Below are 9,515 nucleotides of genomic sequence, written 5' to 3' on the forward strand. Positions count from 1 at the left end.
TTATATAGATGTATATATTCATATATATGTATATATATAATCATACATGTCAGGTATGTATAATAAAATATGTTTGTGTGTATTGTATATAATCCTCACAAATTCTAAGTAAAGAGATTGAGTGTATATGATAAATTTAAGCATATAATCACTAATCTATTTCTGTATAACACTTTCTAATAACATGTGGCTTAAAGTAACAACCATCCATCTCATACAGTTCTAATGGTTTGGGTTACCAAAACTGCTTTATTAAATATTAAGGCAACTTTCCCAAATAATGATACACTGAAGATGCCTGCTGCTATCTAAAGACTTGACTGGAATAAAGAATCCCCTCATAGGTGCTCTCCAAACTAGCCGTTGTTGAAGGTGTTAGTTTATTGTCAACCATGAAAGGGTAGCAGCATTTATGGCACATGTTCTTTCTTAGACCTTTATGATTAATTCCATATCAGGGTCAAGAGGAAAGGAACTGGGTTCTGCTCCTTGTAGGGATTATAAAAGCTGTGTAGAATGATTTTATGTCTGCCATGCTAATCTGAGGAAAGATTGATGAAAATTCTCAAAGTGTGTTAATATAAAGATAAATTGCTATAGGAAGTCTGGCTCATATCCTACTGTGGTCTTCTTGGAAGTGGTTTAGATTAAGATTTTGATACTTTGAGTACTGTATTAAGCAGACAAGAAGTCAAGATTACACTTAGAACAAATTCAGTGTAGGAAATGCTTGCATGAAAGGTAAACTAAAGGTGGAAATACTAGGTAGAAAAGCACTTAGAGTCTACTAGAACAGGCTGGCAACTTGTGAAATAGAAAAAGCAAGAAGCTGAGACAAGAGTCTATATAAGGTACAGTTTTATGAGTTTTAAGTCTACTGAGGAAACTCATTAGAAGAATTACAGATAGAGAAATGGAACTTCTCCCTAACACACTGAATAATCTACAATCTATTCCATCATTTGCTGAGAGTGACCTACAGAAAATGTACCTGCAACACTAATACAGTTGTATAGTCAAAAATGTAGAAGTCAGTATTCAGTCATTTCTCGTGACAGCAGCACAAAATCTAAATGAACATCATTATAGAACCTACTCTACAATTCATCCATACCACTGCCTAGCTCAATAAATAAATTAAGCTAATTTTCTATGGTTCTGCCTTTCTAGGAAAGTGAGAACTGAAGACATTACCTTCAGCACCCACCACTAATATCAAAGTGGAAGGCACAAGCATTGTGATTATTATTCTCAGACTATTGGTTGTAAAATCCCCTCATCATTACCTATGACCTTGTAAGACTATAATTTATGCTTTTAGTGTGACACAAACCTACATTCGTGAAAGAATACCTTTTTGTAACTTAATTATCCTTATTTTCATAGTTTTGAATATTTACTCATCTCCAATGAACAAAAAAGAAGTAGGCAGAAAACAGGTAGTTTAAACAGATTTACAGTTATTTGTGCCAGCAACAAGGGTATAAAATGTTCATCATTTTCTTAGCCAGAAGCTTTTTTGTGTATTGTCCAGTCCCACTAGATCAATTTCTCTCCTGCCGGACAATTCCTACAGCTGCTTATAAAATAATGATTTAAATGCTTAATATTTATTACAATTCTTTTTGGCAGGTAGCTCAGGATTATTATTAACTAGCTCTTACAATTTAATTTAACCCATATCTGTTATTCTATATTTTACTGTGAAGCTCATGGCCTGTTACCTCACATAATGTTTTCCCTGTGTATGATGTCATCTTCTCTCAACCCACCCTTATTTCTCCTAAATGTCCTCAACTGGCTAGTGAATAATGAAAATGTAGTAAATATATACTGTGAAGTATTATTCAGTTATAAAGAAAAAATATGATCTTTGCACTTAAATTCACCCAAAGAATGGGTAATGAAAACGTTGTATGAATCTAGTAGAAAAAAAATCATATGAGTGAGGTTACCCACATGCAGAAATATAAATGTGGCAGGTCATCTCTCATCAAAGGTTCCTAGCTCTATATTTTCAGATATGACAATGTACCCTGGAGTAACTGAAGAAAGCAGGAAAGTAGAAATGGACCATGTCTTGGGTGTAGGTATTGTGGAGCAATAGAGATGAGAATAATACTACAATTGATCTGATTGGGGAAATTGGGTAAAAGGGAAAATTACATTATGGAGGAGGAAGATGAAAACAGAAGAAGGAGGCTAAAATAACTAACAATGTGAGAAGAAGTCATAAGGAACCATACTATTAACACTCTGCTAAATTATAATATCCTTGAATGTGGGTATCATCATTTATGCCTCGGTAATACTTAAGCATGTATGGACAGCCCCGTTATGGCTGTTCTCTAGTTGTTCCTATCATGGGCAATCCTAGAAGCTTGTGTTATTGTTATAGTCAAGGTTCCACAGTCTTCCTTTATGCTGTCTATCCAAAGTTTTTGGGACTTCCTCGCCTTATCCAGTGCACTCTTCCAAGCAGTGCTATCTTCGGGGATATGGCGCTATTCATTCTCATAAAATGGCCAAAGTATCTCAAGTGCCATTGTCATATCCTATAGTTTACTTACTTCTATAGCTGAAAATGTTTCTTTATGTCATAGTTGTGCAGTCTCTCTCCTCATGTGGTGCCTAGAATCCTCCTGAGACATGCCATCTCAAACACATTTAACCACTGTTCTTAAGAACGTTTCATTGTCCATGTTTTGGAGTTATAAAGAAGGCAGCTCAAGACAAGTGTCTCATATGCTTGTAATTTTGTTATTGTCATATGACTCTTGCTTACTAAACTTTTCCTAGTGCCTGGAATGCAACCTTTGCTCTCCCTATTTCACCTCTTGATGTCAGAAATCGTTCCCTCCTTTGAACTCATGTTTCCTCCCAGATAGACAAAGTTAACTGTTTGCTTGAGGTTCTGATTCTTTGTTACAATGTTAAAATTCTTCTGGACTCATTTTTCTCAATGTTTATTTTCATACCAAGGTTTTCACTTACTTCCACCACTCTATTTCCCACGGTCTGCAGCTCATTTGGACATTCAGCTGTATCATTGGTGAAATGCAAGTTATTGATTCACATACCACCTATGTGAACACCTATCTGCTTATCCTTCCGGGCTGCTGCTGTTATTAATTCCAGGAATATATTAAAGAGTGGTGGTGAAAGGATGCATTCCTGCAACACCCTTTCGATTGTCTTAAACTCATCACTTAGTTCACTTAGTTCTCCATTGCAAAGGTATTTTTATAGGCATTTTCTAATTTTCTTATGATTTTCTCTGGATACTTGTAGAACCTCATTTTTCCCAAAGATCTTTCCTCCAGATGCTATCGGATGCATTCTTAAAGTCGATGTAATAGACATATAAGTCTTTTAAAAATTCTTTGTATTTTTCTGCCAGTTGCCTCAAAGTGCAGATCTGATCTATTGTGCTCCTGTGAGCTCTGAATCCATATTGGGCCTCTGCTAGGATTTCCTCTGTTCTGCCTTTGATTCTTTGCAGGATAATGGAGGAGAAGATCTTGCTGCTATGGAATAGCAGACTAATGCCCCTGTAATCTGAGTAGTCCAGCTTGTCCTTCTTTTTGTGAATGGGAATTCTGACTGAGTGCTTCCATTCCGTGGGAAACACTTCATGTTCCCATATCTCTCTGAAGAGTCTGAGAAGCACTTTGGTCCCTGAGCCTATAGTAGCTGCCTCCAGCTCCCCCGCCATGATGTCATCCACTCCTGAGGCCTTCCTGCACTTTGCTCTCTTTACAGATTCATCTATCTCTCTCCTGTCAATACTTAATATTTCCTCATTTTCTCTGGTATTCAAGTGGCTGCCAAAGTGTCTCTCATGGTAGTCTATGGTAGCATAGGAACTTTGTATAGGGAGTCTAAGTATTGCCTCTCATTGCTGTACTTCCCCTGGTTCTCTTAATAAATAACCTTGCCCATCTTTAATCACTCGAATCTGAGGAGCATATCTAGCAGTTATCTATCTGATAGCTTCACAGACAAAAATGTGTTTTCATACGGCGTCTAGCCTCTTTGACCTCTTTGCATACACCTCGTATATACAGTTCTCTATCCTACTTTGCTTTTCTTTTGATCTCGCTACACAGAGAGTTGTGGTGTTTTCATGCCTATGGATTGCCTCTTCATTGGTTCTTTAGCTTCCTCTTGTCTTCAGTCAAATTGATCATCTCTACAGTAAGCCACTCCACTGGTGTTGCCCTTTTTGTATAACCAAGTGTCTTCTTTGAAATTCCAGGAACTTATTTAATATCATTGTAAAAGTTTGAATACAAGGACTTTTCCAAATTAAAGACCTGTAAAAATACCATTTTTAAGGAAAATAAAAAATTCAATCATAAAAATAAAATGTAAATCTTCAAAAACAGGATATAGAAAAAAATATATATAATAAAAATCAAAAGATGATGTCTCAGTCTCCCCCCAACACTGAGATGACAACATACATAATCATGTCTAGTTTTCTAAGTGTTTTCTGGGGATATGAATTCAGGTCTTAAAGCATGAACACCAAGCACTCTTATTCACTAAGCAATGTTATTAGCAGCTTGAACATTTGATGAAAAATAATGGTTAGATGGCAAATAATGACTATGACTATACCAGATTTCTTACTATTTTGAAATGTGAAAAAATGTCTTTTTCATTTACCAAGTTGACAACTGTAGGTTAGCCATATTGATGATTTCCTTTGCTTTGTATATAGGCTGCAAAATAGTTAGAAACGTGTATCTTTACCTGTTTACCAGAAGAAATGCTTGGATGTCAGGAGATATGGCTATTCCTATGTCACATTTTCTCAAAAGTAATAAAAAGGAAAATAAATTGTGTGATGTCACACCATTCTTGTATGCAAATGTCTACTGTTACTCTGAAACTGTTTCTGAATTTTATCTTTTCTACATATCAGTTCTATGAAGGTTACCATAACACTGTTGGGCACAAGTCACATTTTTCTAATCTACTATAAAAAGGAAATATTCAGCATGTTAGAATTTTCTGTTTGAAAAAGGGTCATTTGATGGGTTTATGCTCCTAATTGTTAAAACATTGTTTTACCCTTTATATAATAATTATATTCCAACTAACATTTGCCTTCAAAGATAACCACATAAAAATGAGCAATGAGGTAAAGAGATAAAATTTTGCTAAATAGAAAAGCAGTGGTAATTGATACTTCTTCATATGTCTATTTTTGGCAGAATTAAATAACCTACTACTTTACAAAATACAGTTACAACATCATGTTTCTAGTAAAGAATACTCGATACTCTCCTTACATCTTTATAACTCATTTTCCATCTAATGGTAATTTAGGTATATTTTCTTCTATTACTGCACTTGAAAATCCACTGAATTCAACAAAAGAAATGTATTGCTGGATGTGAGGAAAATAGTTATGACATAAGCACACTAGGAGGCTGTACATTACAATTGGAAAAAGTCTCTAATATTGTTTAAGCACCATATCAGAAAGATTTCTTGAGTGTAGCTTCCCTGACATATATAGAAGACATCATCTTGCAGAAGATGTCCTGGTCCACTAAAATTACAATCTTTTATTCCTCTTCCATAGTGCACATGGAACCTTAGGTTAGAACCTCGTGGCCAGTTGCTCTCTGCATTTGTCATACATTTTTGACAAAGTGTGGTTTTCTGTGATAGTCTCAGTAGCTGGAGGAAGGATATTCTTCGATGATGAGTGAGAGCCACACTTAATCTGTAGGTAGAAGAATAAGTACTAAGAATGCAGTAAAAATTATACTGAATAAAAAAGTGTCAGTAATAGATGATTCTTTTTGGTTCATGCCCTCACCAGACACCTGTAGTTGGTAAAGTTTTTAGTACCAAGCTTGAAATCTTACTATTGGACAGGCCTTAAGTCCAATTAGATAGCCACAGCTTCTAATCAATACCTGCCTACTGAAAGCACTAATTGACATGCCAAAACAGATGGAGGATATTACATCACATCCCACATCTACATGAAGATTTAAAGGTAGTGGCTGTTCAGAAAATGAGAATCAGTCTGCTCTGGATATAAGTGCCCAGATAGATTATGATATACCAAGTGATAAGTTTTAAAGAATATACATATGACAAATATTAAAGGGAATCTGCATGTATATGTATTTATAAATTTATGTGTACACACATGTATATATATGGAGAGGCAATGAATTTGAAGAGTAGGAAGGGTACAGAAGGAGTTGAGTGGAAGAGAGAGAGGGCTGTTGAAGTGAATAAAGTTCTCATGTATGAAATTCTCAAAAAATCTAATAAATAAATACTTATTCTACTTCAAAAATAAGAATAAAAGACTGTGATACATAAATGCCATATGACGTCCACTGCTTGAATTTCTTGCTGAACTGTGCAATTGCAGTAGTAATCCTGGTTTACAGAGAAAAGTGCAAAGCTTGCAATGACTGTAGAGTTCTTTTTCAATATACATTCCCTACCTACGCATGAACAAAAGTGACATATACTGGTTTCCCTACTGTCAGTCCAGAGTCAGTGAGCTCCCATTAGCTCAGATAAGCTGTTTCAGTGGGTGTCCCCATCATGATCTTGACCCCTTTGCTCACATTATCACTTCTCTCTTTCTATTACTGGATTTTGGAAGCTCAGTCCAATGTTTCACTATGGATCCTTTTATCTGATTCCATCAGTTGCTGGATAAAAGTTCTATGATGACAATTAAGGTAGTCATCAATCTGATTACAGAGGAAGGACAGTTGAGGTACCCTCTCCATTATTGCTTAGGATCTTAGCTGGAGTCATTGTTGTGGAATCCTGGGAATTTCACTAATTCCAGGTTTCTTTCTAGGCCCATAATGGCTCCTTCAATCAAGATATCTCTATCCTTGCTCTCCCTTTCTGTTCTTCTCTCATCTTGACCATCCCATTCTCTCATGTTCTCTTTCCCTCCTCCTCTTCTTTTAGCTTATGTTGTTCTTGTTACTGCCATTAAGAATGCAAACTAAGTTCTATGTGGAAGAGAAATCTTTTATAAAAACATTCAAAAACAACAGTCGACACCTGACCAGTCTGCCCTACAATTGTTCTCTGGTTTTTTTCTTTCATCTGGAAAAAAGAAGCATATCTCATTGTTTTCAAGGAGGAGAATTTAACAAGAAACAAACAATGATTAAACAATTCTAAAATGATTTTTTTTACCATCGGTTATATTTTTCTTGTGAAAGCCCTTTTATTTATTTATTTATTTTTTTCAAGATACATAAAAAGGTTTTATTTGCAGGGGAGCAGAGATTTAATCAAACAAGCCAAATCCCATGTCATCATCCGACTCTTCGGACTCCTCCTTCTTCTCTTCTTTCTTCTCCTCTGCAGCGGGGGCAGAACCAGCAGCAGGAGCTGCAGAGCCAGGGGCAGCAGAAACAGCCACAGCTCCACCAGCAGGCACACTGGCAAGTTTCCCAACACCCTGGGCGATGACATCCTCAATGTTTTTCCCATTCAGCTCACTGATGACCTTGTTGAGCCGGTCATCGTCCGCCTCGATACCCACGCTGTCTAGTATCTTCTTAATGTCTTTGGCGCTGGGAGAGGAGTTGCCCCCAAGGGCGGCAAGCAAATAAGAGGCGACGTAGCGCATGTCGGCTGCTGCGGACCGGCCTCACGCGTGCGACCTCGGCGGCGTCGGGCGGCGAAAAGCTGAAAGTCCTTTTAGTATCCAAACTAAATCTTAACTGTAAGAAGCAATACTAAATGCAATATTTCTCTGTTTCATTCATTTAAAGTATTTCCCTCAATTTTCTCACCACTTACTCTTTCACATGTTCATATAACCTTTAGATGGATAGTTGAATTTCATTACCTGATTCTTAATTTAACTTCTGCTTTTTCTTATTGCTTAGTGTAAACGAATTTTATTTTATCTGTAATATTATTTCATATTGGGCTTATTTGATTGTCTTGCTTATACATTTTCCCTAACTATAAAGATAATACAAATTTAATCGATGAAAATATGTAATAGATAATATACATATCCTTATTAAGGAACAGCATTTTTTATTTTTGTATGATATCTTGAAGATTTTATAGCTCTAACATTTCTACTTGAGGAATGTATTAGTCAAATTTGTTGATTTAAAAAATGATCAAACATTTTTATTCTTAGGAACATGTGAAATACTTTGGGGATTAAGTGCACTTACTGTAATTACAGAGAACCTGACTCAGTTCCTAGAATCCATGTTGAATGGTCTTGTGCACAAAACCACAGGCACATTCACATACATGGAATTAATTTAAAATATCAAAAATACCATATATTATTGTCCATTTATTTTAAGGTATTAAGCTTTGGTATTTTGATATTTTGTTTATTTTGGAGTAGAGAGTGAATGCAGGTCTTTATTTCTACTAGGCCTATACAAATGCTGAGTTGGTTCCTCAGCACTCTCATGTTTAATACTTCCTTGACTTCCTAGGCTGTTTTTGAATGTGAGGTCCTACTGCTTCAACCTTCTGAAAACCAGAATGATAGAATTAACCTACCACATCCAGTCTGAGCTGCTTTCAAAACTGAACTTATAAAGTTTGAGTTGCTAAGAGCATCTCTACTTTCCTCAGAGGCACCTAGAGTAAGAAACCACCTCACCAGTTGTACAATGCAAACATCAAGTCATTGCCCTTGATGCACACATCCCGTGGTGTCTGCATGTCCTGGGAAACAGCAGGCACTGGAATAACTAATTGGTCTGAATGCATCAAATTTTCATAATCGTCAGCAGTTTACTTACTCCATATAAATGTCTTTTGCTTTCTAAAATTTTCAAAATTTAGTATTTCTTGAGACTATGTCAAAAGTACAGAAAATTGGTTTAAATATAAGCTTTATAAATATATATGTATCTCTCAAACAATTACTGAAAATAATTCAGAGCAGTATATCTTTAATTTGCATAATAATAGCAGGTTTTTATTCATCATTGTGTAAATTTGTATTAAAATTTAAATGAGCCTAAAATATTAGTGACCACATTTTTACAAAGTAGGTGATTTTTACACAGCCATAAGGGGTTAATTGAGCATAGACAGTACCCCCTTGAGACTCCAAATTGAATAATTTGATTTGTAAACAGGTACTTAGTGTACAAGAAGCCATTATGCATGCAATTATCTGTCTTCAATTAATTGTGTTTATCTCTAAGGAGCAACTTCGGAATGTTTGTTTCAGTTTCACTGGCTGGAAGGCCTGGTGGCTATAAACATTTATTTTACTTATGCTCAAGCTTTCGACATTGGAGAATCCAGAGCTGGAAGCTGCTGTTGTGTGTTTGTGAGGGAAGCATAGACAAAGGATTCATCCTGTTCCAGGTTAAGTTCTCAGACCATCACTTTGTCTTCTTCCCCACCAAAACTGATGCCCAGTTTACAAAGATAAGAATAAGAATAAAATTCAACTTCTCTCTTAGACAGGAAAGTATGTATTGGAAAATCGGGATTTGTAATCAAGGAATTTC

The 9,515-nt window shown here is 35.9% G+C and overlaps 1 pseudogene; it reads right to left on the reverse strand.

The window, feature by feature from the left end:
* Window positions 1-7,258: 7,258 nt before the first annotated feature.
* Window positions 7,259-7,697, reverse strand: LOC148119642 (large ribosomal subunit protein P2 pseudogene; annotated as a pseudogene).
* Window positions 7,698-9,515: the final 1,818 nt, after the last annotated feature.

The sequence above is a fragment of the Myodes glareolus genome, chromosome 15 (genome assembly GCF_982192425.1).
Source record: "Myodes glareolus chromosome 15, mMyoGla1.1, whole genome shotgun sequence".
Lineage (NCBI taxonomy): Eukaryota > Metazoa > Chordata > Mammalia > Rodentia > Cricetidae > Myodes > Myodes glareolus.